A 27,895-nucleotide genomic window follows, 5' to 3' on the forward strand; every position below is an offset into this window, starting at 1 on the left:
ATTAAATTCGTGCAGTGTATGATAATGTGATTAAAGTATGACAAAAAAAGTATAAAGCAAGGTTTTAAAAGTTTTTGTAATATTATTTTAACGAGTAAGTTCTTTAGTGGCTTTATGTCAGGCGATCGTGGTGGCCAATTATTCGGTCCACCACGTCAAATTCAGTATAAGAAATTAGCATTTAAATAATTTCTAGCTACTAAAGGAAAATGTGCCGTTGCACCATCGTGCTGAAAAATCATTTGCATTTTAGTTTGTAAAGGTACATCCTTCAAAAAACCGACAAATTATTTTTCAAGAAATGAACATATGCGTCTGCCGTAAGATTTTCAATGAAAACCAACGGTCCCAGAATTTTGTCATAAATAATGCCACACCAAACATTAATGTGAAGTTTATGATGGAAACTAGTCTTAACAGTACCACGTGTTTGTCTTCGCTCCATAAATGACTATTTTTATAATTGAAGACTTCTTTTCTCGTAAAAGTGGTTTCATCGGTAAATAAAATTGAATTTACCTTATCGGCTTGTTTAAAAGTCAATGACAGAAGTTTAACCGCTGAGAGTAATCTGTCGGCCTCAGGCGACAAGATACAGATTCTGCAGGCGTTAAGGATAAAAATTTACTTTCCGTAGGATGAGCCACAGGTTGTTTTTTGACAAATCAGCGCGGCGCGACATGTAATTCGCCTTGTACTACTATCTGAGCTACGCTGAATCACATGATGATTTGCTTGGCGTTCAACAGAAAAAGAAACACGTTAGAAATGACCCTTTCGTTTGTAAATGCTGATACATCAAAGAATGTTTATTAGATACAGAAAGAATAAAGGATTTTCTATCTATTTTTCCTCTGTTTTGCTTCAACGAAAACCGATTTTTTAAGTTTTTATTACCTTTTTATTGATTGTTTTTTATTATTAAATTTCCCATAATTAAATTCTTTACAAGTTTTGTTACTAAATCTTCCTCATTTATAAGTCTTTTAACAAAGCTATTGTATTACAAACCTAAAAAAAAAACCTTTTCTCGACACCGAATTTTGTTTTACATCGGATTTCTTAAAAACTATTGGAGTTACAGTTCTCGGACCTGTTTTATGCTATTTGTCAGATCAAATTACATAAGAAATAACCAACTACTCCTTAATTTGGGTACCATTTTACAGTAGGGCTTCTTTTTATTAGAAGAGCTGAAATCCGGGCGAAATCTTTCGCTAGCCGTAACTGGAAAACAAAGCGTTTCCTAACTTATGTTTATATGAACCTTTTTTATTATTTTCACTAGTAGAAATGTCCTGAAAGTTTCTTCGTGGGACACTCTGTACCTGTTAAGATTTTTTTAACGTTTTGTCATACGTATCTGTATTCGATTACTAAATACGACAAACAGGCACCCTTTTTATCACAAAACACAGTTGCCGTAAGCTTCTCTTTAACTAACGTTTTTGTTTGAATTTTTTCGGTGTAGCAGATGATGAATGCCGTCATCGCATTGACTGCTGCTTTGTATCGACGTTCGAATAAGAAATCCAGGTTTCACATCCGGTAACAGTTCCATCAAACAATTCATCACCTTAATTTTCGTTACTCCACAAAAATTCATGCGTTCCAAGACGTTTTTCTTTGTTTGTGTGTATGTATGTGTGTCGATTAGCATTTTCGACAACTATCTGGCACACAATTATACCCGGTATTTCAGTCAAACTTCATAAATCAAAAATCATGGAACATTAAAGACAGGTGTTGCGAGTTTTCCCGAATTTTTCAGTCAATTTTTTACATCAAATCATCTGTTATCACGGGCGGCCGGCCACTACGTTCTTCATCTTGAATGTTCGCTCTTTACGAAATAAACTGCAACACTGTCTTACTTTAATTTCACTCATAATTTTCGGCTCATAAACCGGTCAAAAATTTGCCTGTAAATTTCAGCCAAAGAATTGGTTTTGTTTATGTTTTTGGCATCAAAAATTCCTCCCTCATTCTTTACATTCGACGTGAACATGAATTGTAGCATTCGTTATAAATGGATGAATATTAACAACTAACGTATCGGGTTAGTCTAGTGTTTAAACTGGTCATCCCAAAATCAGCTGATTTTCTTCAAAGTCGAGATTTCTAACGTTCGAGTCCTTGTAAAGGCAATTACTTTTATTTGGATGTGAATACTAGACTGTGATACCGTTGTTCTTTGGTGGTTGGGTTTCAATTAACCACACGTCTTAGGAGTGGTCGGCCTGAGTCTGTTCCAGACTACACATTTACCGGTACATTTACACTTTCACGCCAGACTGCGAACAGATGCCTTGGCATCTCTGCAGAGTATTGCTGACATCATGTCACTTTGCTATGTCGTAACCTGGTATTAAATAAATAAACAAGAAAATTACTAATTTATTGTTGCTAACAGCTCACTATTGACTGAAGAATCTGAGCTACGCATCCCCATCTTTTTATATCGTGTATGTAGGCAGAAAATTTAAAACGGATATTACTTTAAAAACACTTCTTGTAATATATATGTTTTTTATAATACGGTTTAGTTTACGATTTAAAAGTTCATTTAATTTTTCCCGATGAAAATTCTTTAGTTTTCATCCATTTCCTCAAGATTTTCTGTATCTTTTCTATGATTTTATTTTGTATTTAAAAATAATTAGCTAATGAAATTTGGATAAAATATTACAATTTATGATAGAACATTGATTACGTTTGATGCCATAAATTACGTTTGTAAGTGACCCGACACGAAATACAAGTAATTCTTGAAATGACGTATGCAGATTCAGTGATAACAATATTAATAACATATAGTATCGTGTGTTAAACGTCTTATGGAAATGAGGTTTTGAATTGATTTGGTTGAAAATATACACCAATCATTAGGTTAAACTGATAAGCCGAAGTTGAAAATTTGCTAGTTTTGCTGATGCATTTTTTGTTACTCACAAGATCAACCTGTAACGTAAGAAACTTTGAAAGTTATTTTAACAGTTAAAAATCATCTTATTGTTTTCATGTACACACACTGGAGAAACATCAAAGTTTTCCATTAATGGTGTACACCTTTGGTTCGAAGATATTTACATCGGGATGCACGTGTATCCCGAAGTAAATATTTTCACAGTGTGTGAATAGTTTTTGAATGATTTTTTACGTACAGAAATAAAAATATAAAACGTGATTTCTGTTTCATTTAATTTATAATTCTGTTCTTAATTATTATATAATTAATTATGTATTAGTAAAATACCAAATTTATTATGTAGTATCAAAAAAGAGAACTTCTTGTATAAACTTAATAAAAATTCTGCAGAAACGCATTATTGATTAAGCGAACCTAGGACTTTGGATTTCTTGCCGGTTTTTTATTACTTTCGGTTTATTTGTGTTTTTGTAAATTTTGAGCAGTTTATAAATTTTAATGGTTCTTCCTTAAGTTCAATAACCAAGACAACAAGGTTCTTATTGCGTAGGAATAACAAAGTTGTAAAGCAACTTTTTCACGGTTCTTTGAACTTTGAATTAGTCATTTCTTTGGGCGAGAAAATTGGCGATGCTGTTTGGCTAAGTTACAGACCTAAAATTGTGTAAGATATTGAGTGTAATAATTATATACCTTTAGTTAGTTAATAATTTATTTATAATTTTATTCAAGGTGATCTGTTTTGAATAAGTTCTATTGAATAAAATATGGAAAAATTAAGCAAAAATGGGTAAAATTGAACTTATGTTTGAATCTTCCTTTTCTTAACTATGTGTGTAGAAGGTGGTTTTCGAAATTTAAAATAAAAATTGGGTTTAACAATTTTTACTAATATATTATTATTATCATATATTGCGATTTTGAGTGAATAAATTAACTTCGATTTATGCAAACCATATTTTACCAGAATCTTTTGGCACGTTTCCTCAATGACGTTATGAATAATGCATGAACAATTTATTACACTAAAGATAGCTTGGTTATGGAGCTTGAATCTACCGTTTTATATATATTTTAGATTAAAAGATATGCATGAAAGAGCGAAATTTTTTCGCCATTGTTGATTTATTTTGAAATTTTTATCTCTTTTTTTCTTTAATTGTGTGGGTAACAATCCTTTTCTTTTAAGTTATATATAAAATAATATGTTGTAAGAGAATCTATGTACGAGTATATTTATTTTAAATATTCTCATTATAATTACCGCTTTTATTCGAACCCTAAGTAATTATTTATTTTTTCTTTTATAAAATGTAAATTTTATTTTTTTAAATATTTTATTTTACATTAAATTTTAATTTAGCTATAATTTTCTTTGTTTCAGATGGTTGATTATTTTATTGAAACAGCATTCCAATGTGCGATACTTGGAAACGGAATGATATAACGTTTTGTTTTAAATAATAAACCTTCGACTGAGGGTTACATATCTATTAAAAGGTATTATTCATTTCTTTGTTATTGTTATAATGTTAATTATCATTGTTATTTTGTTAAGTATATCGATATTAATTTCATTATACCATCATATAGTTACGGTCGGATAAAAAATCTACTGCAACGCAACTCAGATTTTAACCGGTTTGAACTGGATTCGAAAATATTACCGCTAGATTATAAATAAAGTGCTTTTATCACCGAGCTGTATTAACCCCTCTAATCTCTAATTTTATCCGTTAATAATCCAAATTTAATTTTATTAAAAATCGGTGTTAATTCAAAAATAAATATTTCTGTGGTGGAGATCTTTTTGTTTATTTGTATGCCCTAATTCACTCCCTTTTATTTATTGTGTGACGTAATAGTTTATAATAATACAGTTAACTTTAATTCTGTTTCATTTATTCATGTCAGTCAAGTCAGTGTTTTAATTATATTAAATTTATGTGATGATTAACCTTAATTCGATAATTTATTAAGAAATTTTTTTATTAATTTTTTTTTTACTGTTATTACTCTGTAATTTTTCACTCGTAAATTCCAGCTTTAACGAAATGGTGATAATTTTTTTAGGATTTATTTATAATTTTTTTGTCGCCTTGAAAATCCTTTGACTGAATTTGTTGAACTTTTTAACTACGATCTGATAATTTCGTTTTAAATTAATTGTTTTGCATAAGTTTTATCTGTAAAACAATTTAATTATAAAATTGTAATTTAATTTATAGTGAAAATACTTTGTAAGGCAGCTTATTTTTACGCAACTTAAATTTGAATTTCCTTTGCAAGTTGAAAGATGAAATGTAAAATTCTGTTTACGTTTATGAGGGTTATATTTACTTTCCGGCAAATATAAATAGAATAGATATATTAAAGAGGAAAGTATGGTGATCAGATTAAAAATTGGTTATCGGAGGTTTTTTACAAACCTTTACATTTTAAGTTCCAACTAGTTCAATCTAGGTGGTTGATTCTCAACCGTTTAGCTCCACGACCGCCAAAAAAAAAAAAAAATGAATCGCAATCCCCAAACCCCATTCCAGTAAAACCTAGATCAAACTTTTTAGTTGCGTTGATATTGACGGATCTATGAAGGAATGTATTAAGTGTACAAAAATGAGTAATTTACAGGTTCCAATTTGACGTGTACGTGCTCCTTGTAATTTGGTCTGCATTATATTCGCTGTGAGAGCGTCATGTTCAAACGTGCATATGATACGTTTGAACACGGCTTGCTCTCAGCAGTATAAAGTAGGTGTAAGGTATTCCATAGGTCAGTTTATTTTCGAATGCCAAGCGTGCCTCTGGTGCCTTAATTAAAATTTTTAAAATTATAGTTTCATTGAAAATAATAATAATCGAGGTGTCGGTTTTTTAATGTACCGTCAAACGGTGTTACTGTTTTTTTTTTCAATTAGATTCTCATGCAAAAAGGTATTGCAGAAGGTCAGTTTATTTTCGAATGCCAAACCTTCCTCTGGTACCTTTATTTAAGTTTTTAAAATCGTAGTTTCATTGAAAATAATAATCGAGGTGTCGATTTTTTAATGTGCCGTCAAACGGTATTACTGTGCTTTTTTTTCAGTTAGATTCTCATACAAAATGGATAAATTTGTGAAAAAAACGTAGTGGCCATCTACATCCAGTGAATCGATTGGTAAAAAGATAAGTTTGTGCTATGACAGTTATATAAATTATGGTTTTACGTCATTGGAGGAAAGCCACAGTGCGTTGTTTGCTTTGTAGTCCTCTCCGATGAAAGCGTGGAGCCATCAAAATTAATTTGTCACTTGGAAACTAAACATTCGGATCATAAAAGCAACCCTTCGAATTTTTCGAAAGAAAATTATATACTTTAAGTAATCAGCAGACTTCTATTTGTAAGTGAAGCCATACTGATGAAAGTACACTTGAAGAATCTCCTCTCGTAGCATTAAGAGTAGCTAAGATGTCCAAATCCCATACAATAACAGAAAACCTAATATTGCCTGCTACAATTGATGTGGTCAGTGTTTTAATAGGCATGGAAAGCAAAAGAATTGAAAAAAAATTCCGCTTTCTAACGGCACAGTATAAGCCCAATCGATGACATGTCTGCCGATGATCGCGATCAGATAATTCAGCAAGTGTAATTCCTCAGTTAGATGATGATGACTAAGATAGCCGCCATTACTATCAGCAAGACGGGGCACCACCTCATTACCGCCTAGAAGTCCGAGATTTTCTTGATACTCGATTCCCAGGTCGGCGGATCGATCGTGAAGGTCCAATTGCATGGCCAACGCGCTCCCCAGATTTTACTCCGCTAGATTTTTTCTTGTGGGGTTATATTAAATATCGGGTTTATGTGTACCTTTCCCTACTGACCTTGTTGAGCTAAGACTTCGAATTAACGCCGCAGTTGCAGAGGTAACGACCGGCTTGCGGACTGCAGTCTGGAATGAAATCGACATCAGCTGGGATGTATGTCGCATTACAAATGTACGCCATATCGAACCAAAGTGAAGGTTGGGCGACAAACTTGTGTTTTTATATGAAATGATACCTCAACCGCATTTTTAAATTATCTCAATAAATTTTTATATGCTTTTCAAGTTGTGAAGTTTTTTTTGAATCGCCCGGTATATTAAGGAAGTAAAAGAATTAACTTTTTTTTTTCTTTAATGAATATCTTTAATTCACAGCTTCATCCCCAGGGGCTAGGGCATCGGTCTATGGTTTAAATCCTTCCCTGGGATAACATAAATGTATCCTGCAAATGAAAGTAATCGGTCGCTGGTGCGAGAACAGACAAACTTTTAGATGTATAAAAGAAACTGGAAAGAAAATGATCAGATTTAAGATCTACTTTAGCAATATCAGCCATATCTCTGCTGTTTATGAACGATTTGAACAAATAAGGTATCATTTTGTTGGGAATAAAATTCTTTGCATTTTAACTAACATATCAAAGCATTTTGTAAAACGTAATTCAATAAAACTATTATGAAGCTATTTATGATTAAAAAATTTAATTGTCACCATTTTAAAATTTTTAAAGATATAATTTCCAAATTATTATATTTTTTTTTTAAATGTTAGGTATATGTACACCAAATTTAATTAAAATCTCTCTCCGTTCTTAGACGTAGATTTTGATTGAAAAAACACAAAATGCCGGACAGAGGAAAAGTGATACATGATACGTCATTTCCCATGTATGATTTTTTTTGTTGTTAATTTTAACGTCCTGAATCAGTACTTAACTTTTGCAGACATCTCCCAGGATACTTTGTGTTTATATATGTGTGTATATATATATATATTTTCTTCTTTTTTTTTTGAAACTGTACTCTGAACCAAAAGGACCGATTCCAGTGATAAATTTTGTTAAAAGTGTTCCCTGATAAAATTAGCGGAAACATTTTTTAATGAAAAATTATGTAATTACGCAGACAATTTGAAGGTATGTCCTATTTTTACTTCTTTATACGAAGTAAAGGAAGTATTATGATCGCGAAAAATTTAGGTTTTCAGATTTCAACGGAAATACTCATTTTGACCATCCCTGAATCCATTCTGACTAGTTTCGTGACGTCTGTACGTACGTATCTCGTATAACTCAAAAAAGATTAGCCGTAGGTTGTTGACATTTTGGATTTAGAACTATTGTAACATCTAGTTTTTCACTTCTCGTTTTGATTGCAATCGACTGGGCTAAAAGTGTCAAAATCAATTTTTTGTTTGATTTTGGACATTTTCTTAACTGCAGTAATAAGTCCTCTTTGAGAGCTTTTCGATGATATCATAATTTGCACTTATTTTCATTAGTTCCAGAGTTATAACCAAATAAAATTTTAATTAATGAAATATTTAAACAAGGGGAAGGTACATCGGTTTGAATCACACTTCATCTCCTTTTTTAACTTTTTTCCTTTAATTGAAATATATTGATTTATTAATAATTATTAACTCTTGATTGTAAAAAAAAAATTTACGGTAAATAATTCAATGGGATGTAGGATGTAGGAGGTATACTGAAATGAAACGACTAACACTAGATAGGGAATCTTGGAGAGCTGCATCAAACCAGTCAAATGACTGAAAACAAAAACCAAAATTTTAAATATTAGAAGTCGTAATGAAATAAAATGTTATGTTCTTTTCATTTTAATAAAAGTGTATATGTAATTTAATAGGCATACAAGAAAGTCATGCGGTGTACACATCAAATTTTTTGTTACTATTATTTAATTATGGATTACTATAGCGTAATGGTTATATTATAGCCGATATTCTAGGTATTTTCACAAAATTGAAGAAAAAAATTTGTTTAAATTTCGGTTCCAAATCTTAATTTGGAAATCGGTTACTAATTCTACTTGATTTAATTTAGACATCTACTTCAAAAATCAAAATTAAAAAATTAAAAATTAAACAGTACTATATTTTAGTGCAGCTTTTGTTATTATTCTTTTATATTTGATAATTTTTTTTATGTAATAAAATGTAATTTAATTAACAAAATACACTGAATATTAAATAGAAAATTATTTATCTTCAGAAAAAAAGAATGCCTTCTCATGATTTGTTAAATGCAATTATTTATGCTGATATAAACATTATTATACGATAAAGCTTTAAAATAATATTAGTTGTATTTAGAAACAAGTAAAAGATAAATTAACTTTATGTACGTAAGGGCACATAAGGGACCAATTCTTTGGATGACTTTCGACGTTTCTCTTATGTTATACATCCATGTAAAATTGAGTCATCGTTGTTATTCAATCGTTTATCAAGACCGTCAGCTGCAGTTGATTCCCGACGGGAATTTTTTGAAATTAGTCTCGCGTTGTGGATGTTTTTATTTTAAGTAATGTCCAGCGATTAATCCAGTATATAATTTGTCGTGGTGGCACCAAAGGAAACAGTTATTTTTTTTTGGGGATTTAAATCGCAGAAGAGATTAATGTTGTTAAAATTACATCACTAAAAAATTCACAGATTTGTTATTGATGAAACTGCTGTACCTTACGTTTTAAAAGCGTTCTTTTCGGTTGCGTAGTTGAGTGTGATTTAGTCATACCTAATGAATTTGAAGGTTTATCGTAACTGTTTCTTTTTTATTATTTTACTTTGCTTCATTTTAGCGATATTTTTTACACCTAGCGACAAAAAAAAATAATTTATTTTTCGTGTTTTCCAGATGCATGTAAATTATTTTTATTGTAATTAGAATTTCATAAAAAAAATTCATATATTTGCTAAAAATTTAGCAGATGGTACTTTAAAGAGTTCTGTCCGGGAATCTCCTGATTTTTATTTTGATTTAATCCTCTTTTAATTTTTTTTACCCCTGTTATGTAGACTAAAAGAATAAAATATATTGTTTTTTGAAGGAACGAGTGCATTGATTGTTGCTTTATTTCTCCCAGTATTTCTTACTGGTGTGGTGGATGTAAAACATCTCAGATAAAAGAGACACTAGTAAGAATTACTCTCTCTTAAAGTAATGATGTTCTGTAACTGGGGCTATAGGAATATTTCACGTGAGGCAGTTCTAGTTATCGGGGGTGTTAAATCAATTGGCGTCCTTGCGTCGTTACGCTGTGAAGAAGTTGGGTGAAGTGTCTGCGCAGCGTAATCGAGAAATGGAAGAGGGATATTTTGGTATTTCGTAGGTTACGTGGGATGAGGCGGTAGATAAGCGGTATATGCACGGTCTCTTTCTAGACGTAAGGTGATGAGAGTCTTCTTGTGGTTCTCCCGGCCAGTGACGGATTTACCATAAAGCAAAACAAGCAGCTGCTTGAGGCCTCACTTTGACAGGGGCCTGGTTGTTAAAAATTTTGAAAAATAAAAGTAAAATTAACAAAAAAATAAAGAATATTTTTATAATACTTTATGTATTACTTTTATAACTTATGTATAATTGTAATTGCTATCTTTCTTTTATTAAAAAAAGGAGAGAGAACACAAAAAGTTTATCCAGGGGGAGGGGGGCCTCAAAAATATCGATTTGCTCGGGGCCTCGTCCAAGGTAAATCCGGCAATGCTCCCGGTACCGATATACGAGTCAGTTCATTTCGACGCAGGGCGCATTTCGAGACAGGCTGGCTTGATTTGGCTTGACCGATTCGAGTCAATGTCCTCAATGCTTAGTATCGGATGGTGCTTATCGTGTGCTGTACGTCTGCTCAAAATATAAGTTTAGGCGTACAGGGATGTTTAGTGAGCTTTAAGGTATTGATTGGAGTCTCGATCTGCAGGCTAACTGGAAAGTAAACGATGAGTGGCGCATTGTTGAAAGATTTTTAAGGTTTTTTACGCTCGAAAAACTGCAGAACGTGTTTAGTGTAGAATAGTAGCCTGGGCACCTAGGGACCCGTGCAAGTGCTTTTCCGTCACAGTAGGCACATGTTGCCCGGTTGCCCGGTTGTATGTGGGTTGATTGGTTATTTTGGTTGCTTTAAAGTATGGTAGGTCAAAACTGGGAACCCACCGGGTTGGTCTAGTGGTGAACGCGTCTTCTCAAATTAGCTGATTTTGAAGTCGCGAGTTCCAGCGTTCAAGTCCTAGTAAAGTCAGTTACTTTTACACGGATTTGAATACTAGATCGTGGATACCGGTGTTCTTTGGTGGTTGGGTTTCAATTAACCACACATCTCAGGAATGGTCGAACTGAGAATGTACAAGACTACACTTCATTTACACTCATACATATCATCCTCATTCATCCTCTGAAGAATTATCTAAACGGTAGTTACCGGAGGCTAAACAGGAAAATGAAAGGTCAAAACTGGGATGTTGCGAACTATTTTTGATGGTACGATATTAATGTTTTGTTACAGCTCAATTTATAAATTTTTATTGGTTATCAGTTTTTTGATGTGGTTTAGGTGAGTTGGAAAAAAGTCTTTTGTTGATGGGTTTTAACACCGATGGAAGAGACTTTCGAAGCATTTGGATCGGTGCCAACCTAATAGAGGCCGTACTGATGACTAAAATGTGTAATCAGGTATTGAGGTTGTAGAAGATGACTTCCGGTAAAGCCCATGAAGGCTAGGAACGGAGTGGGTGATGTGGCGACCGGGATCGTCACAAGGCGCGTTTCTTCTCCTATTGAACAGAATGGTGTATGTAGTGAAAGTATTATCTCCTGATTTCTAATGGATTTGCCCTGTCAATGAAGAATAGTACGTATAGATCAGCAAAGAATTGGATGCAGTGGAAAACCATTTCATTCCCGATTTTCTTCAGTGATCTTGGAATTGAATATTTATCGCCAATTTTAGGAGTGATTTGTAATTCATGTCCGTTGACCTACAGCTTTTCTTTTTGTTGTGGAATCTAACATTAAGTATCTATATGTCTATTTTTGACACTATCTGAATAAAATTACTCTTCTTTTAATCCTATTTTAATTTTTAATTTAATTTGAAAAAATGACTTAGTGAAAAAACTGGAAATTTACTTTCGGTTTAAGTTATTTGAATATATAGGAAATCATGTGCTAACTTCTTTTGGAGATAACAGAACTTTTCAACATTTAATTTCAAATTGTAAAAGACTGTTAAAAAATTAATTGTGCAGTCATTTTGTGGCTAAAAAAGGGAAATTCCTAGATATTTCAAATTCGTAATAAATTGAATTTTTAAGAAATTTATAAACTTTGTATTAATACAATAGGTAAAATTCTTTTACGAAAAATGAACACATAACAAACAATGAAGTTGTTAAATCACAGGTAAAACAGGAAATTTTCAAATAGTTTTAAGTTTTTGTGCGATTTAAATTATTCGAATTCTAAATCTGCCAACTTTTATTTCAGTTTGCAGATAATACATGTTTATTTATAAAATTGCGTGTAGTTAGACAAATTAATTTTAGGCTTAAATTAAAGATATATAAGGGTAGATCAAATTCATGTTTATAACGTGAGTTTGGAAGAAGATTAATCTGACTGCTTTTATTATTAACTTTGTAGATGCCAGGTTTTCTTGAAAATTAATTAAAAAAATAAATAAATAAAAAGTAATAATTTGACGGTAAAGTCAAGAATAAAAAACGGGAAATTATGTATTAATTAAAAAGTATGATATATTTAACTTTTATTAAACTAATTTACGTGGTGATAGATACATGGTCAAGTTTATTTCTAAGTATTCTATACTATACGCGTGCGTATTTCTTGGCTGGCTAAAGTCACTTTTATGATAAAATATAATTTAATTCGGTTTAAATTTATTTCCTTTTTACTTAAACAAATAAACAAATTATTAAATATAAACTTGACATCCAGTGATTTAGAATGGCAGATTTGATCGATCAATAAATTACGTATTAGATTAAAAAATAAAATCTTATTTAAAAAAATTTCCTCCTCGTTTACTAAAAAGGAGTGTTCCCATTGTCGTTGAACATGTTTAAGTACGAGTATGTGCAAGGACATAAAAAAGACGTGATATTTTTCAAAAACACAAATTTTTTTGTTTAAAATATTTAAAATCAGAATTAGGTACTTTGCAGTTATAGAAGACCCGACACGAGACAAAAATTAGCCATAAAAATGTCACTGGTTTTCAGAAATAACGATGATCCTATGACAAGCTTTTTATAGAAAGAAATTTGGTTTACCGTAGCCTTCTTAATCGAGCTGAAAAATTAGCGTACCGGATTCACTGACATGCAGTTGATATTCAGCTCCACAAATTGTATTTTCCTATAGGGATTAGTTATATGTCATTACTCTTAAGGAAAGTAAACTCTTTGATTAGTACCTTTTTGTACCTTAAGTATTTTATATGCGTTTCAGGCTTAAGAAAAGTCTGTAACAAATAGAATGGCGCAATCGTTTTGTGTGTTTGTTTCTCTTGAGGTGTAATATATTATTTATTGTGTATATTATCCCTAGCCGTAGAGTATAATTCTGTAAGAGAACAGACTCAGGTTAATAATAATTGAAACTTGGATGATGGTAGCACCAAGTTTCTAATTCACATGTTTTTATTTATTATACAGAGTGTCCCAAGAACAAACGGAGAAACTTTCAGAACATGTTCTACTGGTGAAAATAATGAAAAACGTTCATGTAAATATAGGTATGGAAACGTTTTCCTTTCGAAAAATTTCGCAAGGATTTCAGCTCTTCTAATAAAAACAAAGCCCTACTGTAAAATGGGACCCAAATTAAGGAGTAAAGTTGGTGGTTTCTTATTAATTTTTGCTGAGAAATAGGATAAAAACAGGTCGCAGAACTGATACTCCAGTATTTTTTAAGATATCCGACGTAAAACACAAAATTCAGTGTCGAAAAACAAGTTTTTTTAGGTTTTACTTCTGGGAAAATTAATGTAAATACAGCCGATAAAAAGTAAATAAAAACTTATTAAATATCGAATTTTAAATTCGATATTTTATTAAAGAAGAATAGACAGAAAATCTTATTATTCTGTACTTAATATATTATTATTATTATTATTCTTAATACAGAAAAACAAACAAAAAATACAAATACTTGTACATGAAATGATAAATTGTAACAGAATAACTAACTTCAATTACAGTAATTGTTCGAAGTTCCCTCCTTCACAATGTACATAGCACTACCTGACGTAAAATATTTCCGGCGGCTTTCCGTTTCATTTCGTATAAATTCATTAGCGTTTCCAATTTAATGAGTAACCTTTCTTTATTATTAACCTTTAGTTGGTATATTTTCGTTTTCATATGGCCCCCAAATGAGGTGAGTGACGTTAAGTCAGGCAATCGTGGTGGACGATCGATTGGTCCACCACGTTCAATCCGGTTTAAGAAATTAGCATTCAAGCGATTTCTAGCTACAAAAAAAAAAGGTGGCGTTGCACCGCCTTGCTGGAAAATCATTAGCAATTTAGTCGGTAAAGATACATCCTCCAAAAGAGCCGGAAAATTATTTTTCAAGAAATGAAAGTATGCATCTCCCGTAAGGTTTTCATTGAAAACAAACGGTCCCAAAATTTTGTCATAAATAATGCCACACCAAACATTAATGTGAAATCTAGGTAGGAAACTAATTTCCACATTAGCTGAGGTTAATCTGTTGGTCGCAAATTTTGTACCTTCTGCAGACGGAAAGGATAAAGATTTTCTTTCTGTAGGATGCGCCATACTTTGTTTTTTGACAAACCAGTGCGACATGAAATTCATCTTGTACCAGTGCCTGGACTAAGCTGGTAATGCTGAAACACACGATGTTCATCATTAACACTATTATTTACTTAGCGTTCTATAGAAAACAAACGCGTTAGAAATGACTGTTTCTTTCGCAAATGGTGATACACGGAAGAAAAAGTTTTCATATTTGAAATCCATCTTTCAGGAAATCTATCTTGATATTCGAGCAGCTTCAGAATTTCCGTTACAAAATCGATAAACAAAAATTATATCTGTGTATTCCTCGTTAGAAAATTGAAACGGCATTTTTACACTACGTTATGATAACATTACATTTCCTTTATCTGTATAAAAATTTATGACAACAGATTCAAACGAAGTACACAATTTTAATTGTTGACCGGCCGTTAGTATTACAAACCTGTTTTTTTTTAACTTCCGAGATCACCGTTAGTTATTACTTCACAGGATAAAATGAATGAAAATTTTTGTAGCGTATAAAAATGCCATGTCTGACCGGGATTCGAATCCAAGACTTCCGGAGGAAATACCGAGACGCTACCACTCGCGCCACTGAGGCCGGAAAATGAAATTTATTTAAATATTTCTAAAGTAACATTAATTTCAATTTAGTTTTTTACGAAATTATTTCGTTTTACCTGTGCAAATTATTGAATAAACACAGCTAAAATACTGTTTGATAAATTTTCTATTCCTTTTAAAATTATTTTCAGGAATTACCGTTTTTGTATTTAAAAAGAATGTTTATTAAGTATTAAAAGAATAATACGTTTTTCTGTCTATTTTTCGACTGATTTGGTTTAATAAAAAACCTAATTTTAAAAGTTTTTATCGACTGTATTTACATTAATTTTCTAAGAATTAAATTCTCTAGAAGTTTTGTTATGAAGTCTTCCGCATTTATTAGTCATTTAACAAAGCTATTGTACTATAAACGTAAAAACAACTTTTTTTCTACCGAATATTGTGTTTTACGTCGGATATCTTAAAAACTACTGGATTTACAGTTCTACGACTTGCTTTATCCTACTTCCTTGCTCAAATTACTTAAGTTAGACCAACTTTATTCTTTAATTTGGTTCCCAAAGATTACAGTTAAGCTTCTTTTTATTAGAAGAGCTGAAATCTGGATAGCATCCTTCGCTAGCCGTAACTCGAAAACAAAACATTTCCAGTTCATATTTTTATATGAACTTTTCATTATTTTCACCAGTAAAACATGCCATGAACGTTTCTTCGTGGGACACTCTTTATATGTATATTTTTTTTATTTATTCATTAACTATTTTTTTTTTTTTTTTTACTTTTAAGACATAATGGATCACTTAAGTTTTCTTGCTGATTTATTGTTTTTCAGCTTTTCTTTTTTGCCAGTAATCTCTAAGGGTTTCAGATCTTCTTGCCCATTCTTGTTCAGAGTACACCCGGCTTATTGTTTTCTTGGGTTTTGATAGGAATCTTGTTTCTTTATTTTTTAATTTCTCATATTTTCCGGTTTTCGTTTTTAGGTTTTCACGGGTTATGTCTAATTCCTCTATGTCTTTCTGCAGACCAGTTCGGTCTGCTTTTTTCTTGTTCCAAAAAACTTCGATTATCCGTCTGATAAGTCTGGTCTCTTCCATTCTGAAAATATGTCCTAGAAAGGAAATTCTCTTCTTTTTAAATTTATTAGTTATCGGGATGATCGTTTTGTAAATCTCTTCGTTTGGAATAATTCTCCAAATCCCGTCTTTTTCCCGATGCATCGTCGTAGAATCTGTCTTTCAATCTTTTCCGGTTTGTCGGTAAACTTTGTCTGGTACGGTCCAAATATGGTTTCGCATCTGTAAAGTATATCTGGTCGGATAACTGAGTTATAATGTCTTATTTTTGTGTTTATGGACATGTATTTTTTGTTATAGATGTTTTGTGTTTTTATTGTGGCTTTGATGAGTTTATTTATTCTTTCATTCCAGTTTGGATATTCTTGGAGGTTGTGCGTGATGTTTTCCCCCAAATATTTAAAGTTTTCTACTAGTTCTATGTCATTATTGTAACGGTATTTTATAAATATTTAATTTGAATTGTATAAATGATAAACTTATTGAATAAATTTAATAAATGATAATTTTTATTGAAAAATAAGATTTAAGATTATAAATTAATCTAATGGTGAAAAAAATTTGCACGTACTTGGAATATAAAAAAAATTACGAAAATTATAAAAATAATTCGTTTGAAAAATATTAAAAATTTTGTTAATATCATTTAAACTCACGATCGCACAAAATATAATATTGAAGTATAAAAAATTAATAATAATACTGAAGAGTAAAAAATCCCTTGGCCTATTTTTGTTGATATTAGACGGTTTTAATGTTAACGAAACTAGTAATCTGTACGATGATGGCTTTGCAAATTCAATCGTGTTAGGCTAATCATAAAGTTGAAATATTACATTCGGGTTTATTTATAATTGTTATTTTATCAATCAAATTTAAAAAAAAGAGCTAAATATGGAAAAACATATAAAATAAATTAAAATATAAGGTACGTATTTTAAAACGGATTGTTTAGTTTCCTAAAATTTATAAACAATCCGGTTGTTTCATAAACAAATTTACATCTGGTGTTCGTGGTAATGTGGAATATATTTTGCACGTCACTTTAATAATCCTTTATTTTTTTTAAATTAAATTTTTATCAGATGTAATTTAGTTAGATTTTTATTATTATTAGAAAAAGAAAAGAAATTCTCAGGTTAATTCTAATTTAATTAATTAGTAATTGTTCTAATAAAGTAGTAATTAAAATAATTTTGAAACGTTCTGTTTTAAATTATTATCAAGGTTATTTTATTATTACGGTTTATTTTTAATATGATTTTTGCGATCAACATATTTTATTTGCACATTTTTGGTTATAATATTATTAACATAAAATGTTCAATGTAAATTTAAAATAAACTTGTGAATATTATTATTTTACGGTGGTTTTTTTTTTAATATACGTTACGTTGTAGGTTGTAAGATTATGTGCATAGTTTTACGTAAGATACGTATGTAATACAAAAAGAAAGGCGTGCATCCGCGAAATAAAAGCTCCGCGAATAAAAGTGCAGAACGACTAACGCCATTCACTGGGGGTTTTTTACCCCCACTCTAAAGACCAGTCTGGTTTCCCCCTCCCCCGCTCACCTGCGTCAACCACAGTGCCTTTGTCTATGTTGTCCCGTTCGCATTGCTGGTCGTGTTCTGTCTGATATGTGGTTGTCTGTATTATGTTTTTGTTTTTCATTATTGTTTATTCGTGTGCAATTTATTTAAACTGTGAATTGTAATAAACATATTTACGATTATTATTCGGTATATATTTGTTCGTTAATTTAAGTTATTGTCGTTTGTTCAGTGTGTTTCTGTATTGTAATATTAATAATTATTTGAAGCATCTGTCTGGGTCTGTCATTTTATTACATTGTGAAGTGGTAACAACGTATACCGACTATCTTTCCACATTGCCGTAGTAAGTAGTATTACTTCTTTTACGTTTTCCGTTATAAGAGATGCTTTACAACTTATCTTCTTCTGTTTTGTTGTAATATTTTATGTAACCGCCGTAATATATTCTGTTTATAGTACAGTCTGAATTATTTTTTATATCGTTCTCGCTTGTTGATTTCTTTTGTTCTACGCGTGGTTGCAATATTATTTCATAATTTTTGTTTATAATTATGATTTATTTTTAATAATGATGTATTTTCTGTTTTCATTGCAAATATTATTCATTGTACAAATAAAATGAACGAGTTACATATGTATAAATTTTGAAAATATTTTGCTATATTACTGTTCAAGAACGTTCCGTAACATTTCTTTACGATTATTTTCATTTGTATAAATTAAATGATATTATTTATTATAATTATATTTATAAATTTGTATATTAATCTCCTGATGTTAAAATATTTTTAATTTGGAGTAGTGCCGTACGATTTATTGATTTTATTTTGTTGATAATAATGTATTTTACATTTTTGTGGTTTTATTTCAATATACCTTGTACAATCCATATTCATTAGATTGAATGTGTTACTAATTTTTCATGCTCTGTAAATTTTCATATACTGTAACAACTTTATTAACTTTATTATTATTATATATATATATTTCGTTATCGTATTTCAAAATGAAATTTTATGTTGTAAAAGTTATATCATAAATCGTGCATTTAGATGTAACCTGTTTTAAGTTTTATTTCTATTGTAATTGTACTTTAATCACCTGTTTTTTTGGGTTTTTTTACCAATATTAATTTTTTTTAGAGTAATATTTATTCATAGTTTTAGTCAAACAGATTTGATTATTATTTTTAGAATTATTACTAATTTTTATTTTATAAATCTTAAGTTAAAAAACTATAGTAGGATTATGTAATTCAACATTATTTGAATTTTTCATCGGTTATTTACTTGTTTTTTTTCATCTACTATTTTATCGTTAGGTATTATACTTTTGGGAGTGGAAGTTCTAATTTAATTTTTTTTTGTCTTCAGTCATTTGACTGGTTTGATGCAACTCTCCAAGATTCCCTATCTAATGTGTCTAATGTCGTTTCATTTCGGTATACCCCCTACATCCTACATCCCTAACAATGTAATAGCATGGCTTAAAAACCCTTATTACTTCTATGTTAAAAAAAAATCGGGATGTTATTCATTATTTCTCCCCTCCCAACACTTTAATGTTTGAATTTATTAAAATAGTACTTATTTAAATGTCGTCACTTGTGCTTTTTAGATGGTACCACAGTTTGAAAAGATTTTTTGTCTAAAAATGATCGATTCCAGACCTATTTTACTTTATGATTACGAATATGTTATTCTTTTGAACAGCAGATCCATATTTTTTGACATCGGGTGATATTATTTAACAGTAACGTAAAAGATTGCTGCTTATAATTATAGATAAAATTAACCCACGCTCGCTAACCTCGACTAATTAATAGTATAATGTTTTGATTATTTAAATGAATAAATAATTGCAATAATTACTGAATTTATTATTTACATACTCAACACATTACTGTATTATAATTAGTCAAGGTTAACGAGCGTAGGTTAAGTGTGGTTAAATTATATTTATAAAATAAATATAAATGGTTATAAAAATGTTAATATAGCAGTTATATCGGGTAATATTAACGATAACCCAAAAGTTTGCAATTTCTTGGTCGACAGGCTAATACGTATGTACCGTGTTATTGTATAACGTGTATTATAATTTTAAAATTAAATAATAGTTATAATTATTATAACAAAGTCATTATACTCGTATTATAATTATTTTTTAAGTCGTTTTATTTGATACATGTATAAGTAATGATGAAATAATTAAAAGTTCAAAATAATGCAAAAGCAAAAAAGGAAATGAAGTTTAAAAGTAATTGTGAAAACACTATCATTAATTAGCCGCTTTTAGAACACGTAAAATAGTTATGAAACGGATTATTTTTGAAGTGTTGAGACTACAAAAGTTCTGCCAGGTTTTACCAATCATAGAACGATGAGTGCCAAATCTTCGTTTATTTGTTTTCTTTTGCTTTTTGCCAAACAGGCTGCGATACCAAGTAAAATGCAACGGTGCCTAAATCTCTACGTTAATTTTGTTTACTTTGCTAGTTTAGCTTTGTAATTACAAAGCCTACGTTCTCAATTGAGAACGTAATGAATAAGAAAACGGTAGTTTAGTAAAATGTCAACTTAATAAAAGTTGTGATGGTATAAGTATTTGAGGCTGTAAATATTTTTCTTTTTTTGGAGGATGCTGTTTTTCTTTTACGTGACTTTCTGAAACTTGTATGACTTTTGAAAAAAAATATTTTATTTGCAAGTTCGAAATCAAGTAAAAACCCTATCTGTTCATACGTAAAAAAAATACATCGTCCAAATTTAACTATGTATGTAGGTTTTTACATGTTATTCCGATGAGTATTCGTAATTTTTAGGCTTAATTTAAAATTAGGTAATTTTTGTGTGTATTCCTTCACGTATTATTATTACTAAAAATATTCTTTTTAGTTGCGTTTTTGTAATTTTATATAGTTTTTTTTTTAAATTGTGTAATTATATTAATGAAGAAATACCAGTTCCTTTAATGTAATTAGCTCAACACACGTTTCTAGTTTATTTTAAGTACTCTAACAGTATTCATGAATTTAATAATTACTGTATCAAAAGAGACTGTATATTTGTGAAAGTCATGAGCTGGTCGCATCAGGTTTTTTTATGAAGTCATCTTTGTCTTTATAACTGGTAGTGACTTTCAGGTTTTTTAGGGTTGTAGTTTTACGCAGCCTTTAATAATCTTACCGTATGATAGTTGTTTAATAAATCTTGATGATTTATTACATTTATAGTACAGTTAAAGGATATTATTATTTTAATAATTATTGAAATATCTTGCACGAGCAGGAGATTTCTCCGATATTATATTACCATTAGGTCACAGTGTATTATTTACTTTTTCTCTTTTGTTTTTTGAATGTAATATTTTTGAAAGAATACTTTTTTTAAACAAAAATAAATATTAAATTTTATTATTTTTTTAATAAATGTTAAATTTAATACATCATTACATTATAAAAGGTTATGTCAGAATGCTCTTTAATCGATTAGGATCGCGTATGGGTGTGGTTATATTTTTATGGGAAGGATTTTATTTAGTTAAGTCCAAAAAAAAATTTAAGAAAAAAAATCGTAATCGGCTAAGTTACGGAAATTTGATAACCTTTAATGTATACGATCGTTACAGATGCATGCATCTGTTAACCGTGCACGGCATGGTTACATTTCAGCGAGTTTGCATGTTACTGTAATAATAATAAGATATGATTAGAAAAATGATTTATCTTCTTTAAAAAATTAATAAATAGTTAACTGGTAATTTTATCGATTTGTATCAGTATTATTAGTAATATATAATAAATGAATTAATAAATTAAAATCGTTGTTATTTGAAAAGTATGAAGTTTCCTGCCAACTGTTTAATCTCGTTAAGGCTAAAATAAATTAAGGTGTAACATTTATAAACAATTTCTACGTATTCATTAATGTAAACGGCTTACAGCAAAGTGATTTTCAACAGTTTTGTCGTCGTCGTTGTTACTATTTTGTTTTATATATTCTTTCCTTTCTCTGCTAATCTTTTATAGTCAGTATACATTTGAAATCGACGATTTTCTGTTTTTTTTTTTTTTTACTTTTAGTCTTTGCTTTAATCTTTTTACATTTTATTTTAGTATGTGGCAAATCAATCTTGTTCTTCTTTTTACGAATTTTTGACGTAAACTAATTTTAAATTTAATCTGTGTATTTGATTATTATTATTATTTATAAAAGTTTATATTATTTATGGTTTTTGGTTTTTTTTTAAATTATGTATATAAAATTTGCAGCTTGTAAAAATTGCAAAACCAGACCGTAATTCGAACTCAGAATATTTCAGATAAATATATAGAATATATGAGAAATATATGATTCTGCTTTTTTGAAAATGATGTTAAAAAATATATATTTTTATTTTTTTGTTATATTATTTCAGTTTATGCTGAAAATCAGTTGAAATAATGTACTTCTTTTTAACAGAATTCAAAAAAGGAGGTTTGATTCGACCCATATATATGTATATATATATATGCCAAAAAAATATATATTTTTTGGTACATAACTTTTTTCTATTAATCCGATAAGTAAATCTTGTTGCGATCGCAGCTGCTTTTCGCGGTGTTACCATGATTTTGAAAAAGGTTTTTAGGCACAAAATTGGTCTTTTTTTTCTGTTTAGCCTCCGGAAATTACTGTTCAGGTATTAACTTCAGAGGATAAATGAGGATGATATGTATCATTGTAAATGAAGTGTAGTCTTGTCAAATCTCAGTTCAAACATTCCTGAGATATGTGTTTAATTGAAATCCAACATTGGTATCCACGATCTAGTATTCAAATCCTTATAAAAGTAACTGCCTTTACTAGGACTTGAGCGCTGCAACTTCCGACTTCAAAATCAGTTGATTAGAGAAGACGCATGCATTCACCACTAGACCAGCCGGGTAGGTTACAAAAAATTGGTCTGAAAATTGACAATAAAACGTTTTTCGTCGTCCGGCGGTTAGGTAGGGACACTGGGAATCCGGAAATTCTATATGTATGCGTCACGTTAGATGATATTTGGTTCTCTGTAGGGCGGGTATGTTTTAAGTGTACAAATATGCAGCACCGTTAATAAAATCATCAAAAATCGAAATATTTCATCTTAAACCTTTCAGACCTAATATACGTTATGTATATAATACACAGCATCGGTAGAGACAATGGTGAATCTTATAATTCTATATACATGCATCACATTACATAGTCTTGATTTCGGCTTCACCTTTTTTTTTTAATAATTATCTTTTCTTAAGAAATTTCTTTTATAAGTTATACTGTCCGAGAAAGATGTCTTATTTTTTTTTTTAGGAACAGCTGTCTTATCTTTATACGAAACAAGTTTTCATTTTTGCACTATGTATGAATTACTTTTAGTAAAGTGTTATATAATTTTTGTTTGTGTTTATTAATAATTTTATTGTAGATTACAAAAATAGAAACAAATTGCTTTTAGCGAAACCTACTGAATTTATTTGTATTTATTATTTACTTATTGATTTTCGTCGTAAGTCAATATATTGTAATTATGTATTTTATGGATTCTTTATATCATAAGAATAATAAAATGGTAAAGTTTACTGTAACTTTTCTAAAAACTTTTAGAAAAGTAAAAAAACTACGCTCTGTTCTTTTTACTTCTAGAATGAATATTTTAAAATGAGTTAAGCCAGTTATGTACAAAGCTAAAATGTTTCCATTGGATGGTTGTTTTTACCAGCGAAATATTTATTTAATTTCATATATTAAAACTAATAATGAGCCCAAATTTATTATACATCTTGTTTAGAAGATTTTTCAGAAAAACTGATTTATAAATCATTTGAAAAATAGTCGGCTAGTACAAACTATTCTCGGTGCGACGGTTTTTGATATTATACATTTCTATTTAATTTTACATTGCAATAAAGTTTTATCTCAAAATATTATTTTAATGTAAATAATAATAAAAATTGATCGCCTTAGACTGTGATGATTTAGCATGTTATGCCGGAATTAATATATATATATATATATATATTTTTTTTTTAATTTTACGGGCAACTACTATGGTTATTAGCCCGATGGAAATTTGTAGCGTATGAAAATATGATCTTGCCTGACCCGGATTTGAATTCAGGACCTCGGGATGAAAGACCGAGACGCTACCACTCCGCCATTTAATCTTTAGTATTCAGTAATTATGAATACCGTTGCTGTTAACAGGAATTTAACGGTAAAATTGATTTAAATTTAAGTTTTCTGCTACGAACGAATTTATACTTGTAGCAGCTCTAAGGAGAAGTATTATTATACGTTAGTTTAAATCGGGAGTGCAGAAGTACTTTACTTGAAGTATTTGCTCTTAACTAACACACAATACTGCATTCTAATGATCAAATTTTATTTTTATTTCATCATTATTATGTAACGCCTGTTGTGGATAATGGTTTTTTTTTTAGTTTTTATTTTCCTGTAGTTTAGTTGTACCTCGTATCTCCAGACTTATAAAATATTCAAGATTCAGAATTTTCCTGCAGTAACCGTATTAATTAATATTTTATAATTTACACATTTTATCCATAATTAATTTCTTTATGTTAAAATTTAATATTATTAGAATAATTTATTTTGTAATTTTATAGTTTTTTTATGGGGAGGAGATTTATGTGAAACATAAAAAAAGGTTGTTGTTATTGACTGATTTATTTTGGTAAATAATTAATTATAAAGGATTTAAAGATTATTTGATTGCACAATGAATGAATCGTCAGTATTATAACACGTATTTATAATATGAAATATCTAGTTCATAATTGTATAAAGATATAGTTTATTTTAGTATTACAATCCAGGAGGTATCCATCCTACTCACACATATTTCATTAGAAAAACAAGATGGATGAATCGATAGGCAAAAAAATGTAGCTTCTTGCTGGGAATTAGAACGTAGATGATCTGTTCTAGTAGTTATCTATTTTAATTACTTGCTAGCCCAGATACTTTTATTTAAATAATTTTTACGACCATTTTACTGTACTTCAGCAATAAATTTGATTACATCTTTAGAATTATCATGTGTATATTTATGTATACGTTTTCTACATCATCATGTTGTCTTTACTTTTCTTAATGAATGGTTAAAACCACTTACATTATTGCACATAAACAGTTTCAACGGATGTGTCCCTTTAATTCAGAGATTTTCAACCTTTTTAGCTCCACGACCCCCAAAAAGTAAAAAAAAAATATATATGTATATATAATGAATATTTCGCGACACCTCAAGCGAATGGACTCTATAAACTATTTAACTGGGTTGATAGCGACGGGTATGAACATGCATGTATGAAGTATAAAAACATGAGCAATTTACAAGTTCCAACTTTAATGTGTACTTGCTCTTAGTAATATGGTCTGCTTGCATAATATTCGCTGTGAGAGCGTCATGTTCGAACGTAAAAAAAATTCAGCCGGAGAGGTGTATCCCGGAAGATAAATATGATTCCTCGAAGAGATAGGTACTGAATCCATTTAGTGGAAAACGTTGTAGCTGCGTTTACCGCCTGAGATTCACGACCGGCTCATCGAAATGTCTACCGATAAAACGCTGCAACTGTAATTCACATCTAAAGATTCAGATACTCTTTGGCTTGCTCGTCGAAGGGATTATGGAAATTTATTCGTAGAAGCATTAAAATAATCTTTTTCGCCAAGTATTACCTCTATGAAAAGGATTTTTCATTTATGGTTGCCCTAAAAAGTAATTATAGGTGTTCTTTTATCACTTGAAAACAATTTCCTTTCGTATTTTTCTGACACCACGTATGGAGAAACTTTTAAATGAAAAAATCTGATGTGAACACCACATGACTTTCGTGTGCGCCTATTAAATACGTATACACATTTTTTTAAAATTAAAAGTACATAAAATTTTATTTCATTAATAATTTCTGATATTTTTCCACTTTTTTTTTTGTAATTGAATTATATATCATAATTTTTTTTTTGCAATAGAGGTTAATAATTATTAATAAATCAATATATTTAAATTAAAAAAAGGAAATGAAGTCTAATTCGGACCGATGTGCCTTCCTCTTGTAACATCCAAATATTTCATTAATTAACATTTTATTTGGCTATAACTTGGGAACCAATGAAAATATGATATATTCGTTGAAAAGCTCTCAATGAGGGCTTATTACTGCAGTTAAGAATCCAAATGTTTTTGGATTTTGGGCTTCTTTGGACACTTTTGCTCAAATCAATTGCAATCAAAAGGGAGGTGCACAACTAGATGCTACAACAGTCGTAAATCCAAAATTTCAGCTTCCTACGGCCAATCGTTTTTCAGTTATGCGAGATACATACGTACGTAGAGACGTCACGCCGAAACTAGTCAAAATGGATTCAAGGATGGTTAAAATGGATTTTTCCGTTGAAATCTGAAAGCCGAAATTTTTCGCGATTATAATACTTCCTTGTACTACAAGGAAGTAAAAAAAACGCAACCGTATCTTTATTTTCTTTACATGTGTACTTTATATGTAATTAAAATGTTTATAATAAATTATATTTTTCCTCATAAAATGATTCCCAGTATTGTTTACGTATAACATTGTAGGCCAGTTTTGTGACCCCCAGGTAGAGAAAGGCTGTTTTAATCCTTAGTTTAAAGCATTTCAGGTGATATAATTTACTCATTTCTAGCAAGTTTTATCGGATTTTTCGTTTTATTTGAACGAGAGATATCTGATGCTGCTTGATCAGGTCACGAGTCCACAGGTAGCTACGGCTATTCTTTTATTCACGTAATTATAGTGTATAATACGTAGTTGTATTTTGAATTTGGTATATCATAATGTATTTTTTAATTAAAATGCTCCAGGAAATGAAAGCCGAGAGATGAAAACGTGAAATCGACAGCTTTAAATTTTAATAAAGGGGTTTCAATTTTTTGTAAACTTTTGTTGTTATTTTTAAAGGTATGGAAATTAATTTTTTTCAGTATTCTATTTATGTTATTTTTTTAAATTTATGTAATTGAATCATACGATTTTATAAATTTTGTTCGATTAAATCAGTTCTTGTCGGAATGGAGTAGATAGCGTTTGCGTATCTTTCGAAAATGATCAGTCGAAACTCGGCCGGGCAGGTTATATGATAAACGTTCCTTTATATTCGCAGCTTTCATTCTTTGGTTGGGTTCTAATTAACGACATAAATCCATCCATCCATGAATTTTCCTCGTTACAATACATTCACTACAGGAAAAGGTTTCGAACTGCTTGCACGCCACAAACCAATATAGGTTCATTAGATAAAACCTACCGTTCAGAATATCATATGTGTGTAGAAACGATTAAATATGTGTTAATTTTAAAACTCCTATTATTTTTGGATCGTACTTTTTTAATTCTCATCTAATTGGTAGAGAAATATTTTCCATTTTTTATTTTAATCGTAACAAAAAAAATTCGTTTGCCATTTCTGATCTTTTTCCTTTTTTTTCCTTTAAAACTATTTTTAGGTTTTGTTTTATTGATACGTTTAATATTCTCGAATCCTTCAGATATTTAGTGCAGCTTTATTAATTCGGTGCCCAGTGGCAGGTGTTTCCTTGTTCTTGTAGCGAATGTATCTGTAACATTGTTCTTCGTCTTAATTAAATTCAGTATCCAGAAGCTATTACATCAGGATTGGTTGTTGAGTTTCTATTTTTTTCTTTCTGAATGTAACTAGATGAAATGTTAACTGTTTATCCGGAAGGTTCTAAGTTCAATTAATTATCAGAGGTAATATTTTTAATTAAACATTTTCGTATTCCCATTATAAAAAATTCGATTGTTATATAGTAAATAATTAGTGTAAAAAAAAAAAAACTATGTTTAGTGCTTAAAGTTGAGGAAGTAAGAGAGTAAATGATAACCTTGAGTTTTGGCCTTAAGTTTTATCCATTCTTAATTTAGTTAATAATTACACGAATTTCCTTCTTGTTTTTTAGATCATTATCATAATCTGTATTGTATAGTTGTTAATATTAAATGAAAATATTTAGGTGCGAAGATGTATACATGGCTAATAATTATATTAAACCGCAGTCAGTAAAAATATAGGCCGGTTAAATATGTAGGTATTAAAATTAA

At 29.9% G+C, this 27,895-nt stretch overlaps 1 protein-coding gene across 8 annotated transcripts in view; it reads left to right on the forward strand.

The window, feature by feature from the left end:
- Nucleotides 1-27,895, forward strand: part of Hr39 (Nuclear hormone receptor FTZ-F1 beta) — a 438,812-nt gene that overhangs the window by 220,832 nt on the left and 190,085 nt on the right. For 7 of the 8 annotated variants that reach the window (XR_012757271.1, XR_012757270.1, XM_075372171.1 and 4 more), the window contains exon 1: nt 17,797-18,088. The gene's annotated coding sequence lies outside the window, so the exon portion shown is untranslated. Of the gene's footprint in view, nt 1-4,313; nt 4,430-17,796; nt 18,089-27,895 lie in introns of those variants that run through there. The other variant, XM_075372172.1, reaches the window with a different exon arrangement.

The sequence above is a fragment of the Lycorma delicatula genome, chromosome 7 (genome assembly GCF_047948215.1).
Source record: "Lycorma delicatula isolate Av1 chromosome 7, ASM4794821v1, whole genome shotgun sequence".
NCBI lineage: Eukaryota > Metazoa > Arthropoda > Insecta > Hemiptera > Fulgoridae > Lycorma > Lycorma delicatula.